At 36.2% G+C, this 978-nt stretch overlaps 1 protein-coding gene across 1 annotated transcript in view; it reads right to left on the minus strand.

Annotated features, from left to right (window-relative positions):
• Window positions 1–978, minus strand: part of LOC106878044 (putative protein TPRXL) — a 10132-nt gene that overhangs the window by 1275 nt on the left and 7879 nt on the right. The window lies entirely within an intron of this gene.

The following is a 978-nucleotide window of genomic DNA, read 5'->3' on the forward strand; positions in this document are numbered from 1 at the left end:
ACGTTGCTCCAGTCCACTCAGCTGGCAAAAATGATTAACGCTGCGATGGACTGGGGAACACATACGCCATTGAAACCAGGCCCATGATCCTGGCTAGGCTTTAAAAGGGTGCGTTTTTATATATATATATTAGTCAGGAAGGAAAGCAATGCCCACAGCCCTTTGTAGGGGCCTCCAAGACTGGAGAAAGGGGAAGAATGGAAAGAGAGAGGGAAAGTGACAGGAGAGAAGGGGGTAGAAAGTGGGAGAGGGAGTACCAGACAGATGGAAGAGTATTGTAGAAAATGAAGGAGAGTATATTTTAGATTGAAAAAGAACTTTATCTTAATTTTCAAAAATAAAAGTATTAAAAAAAAACACTTATGGGATGATCCAATATATATCTCCCCACACATAATACACATAGTCCATTCAAAATGCCAAGAGCATTAACCATAATGTCAACAGATAAATATAGAAAGAAATAAACATTTAACTCCCCACGTCTTTCACAGAACCAACACTACACCATACACTCACAGAATCCACAATGTCAACAAATACACACACACACCGCTGCCTACACTCACACTTTCCTTCTACCTCTCATACATTCTTATTCTTACTCAAGTCTATATAAATATTGAACCAAACAAAAGATAGACAGAGAGGGCATCGTTGAAGTCATGAATGGCAACAAAGGGACTTTGACAAACCTAGCTGATTGACTGAACAGAACCTGTGCATGTGTTTATTATTGGCATAATGACCCTACCAAGATACAAAAAAATGTTTCAACCCATAAGTTAACACAGATAATTTTGCAAACCAAACACAAAAATTTCTATATCTATATATATAGAGAATGGATATAATAACAATGGGAAACTCGTGGTTTTCGCTGGTATGTCTTTAAATTAAATAGATAACAAAGGAGGAAGAAGCAGAGATAAGAGAAGCATTTACAATATATAAATATATATATATATATATATATAT

Source organism: Octopus bimaculoides, chromosome 24 (genome assembly GCF_001194135.2).
Source record: "Octopus bimaculoides isolate UCB-OBI-ISO-001 chromosome 24, ASM119413v2, whole genome shotgun sequence".
Lineage (NCBI taxonomy): Eukaryota > Metazoa > Mollusca > Cephalopoda > Octopoda > Octopodidae > Octopus > Octopus bimaculoides.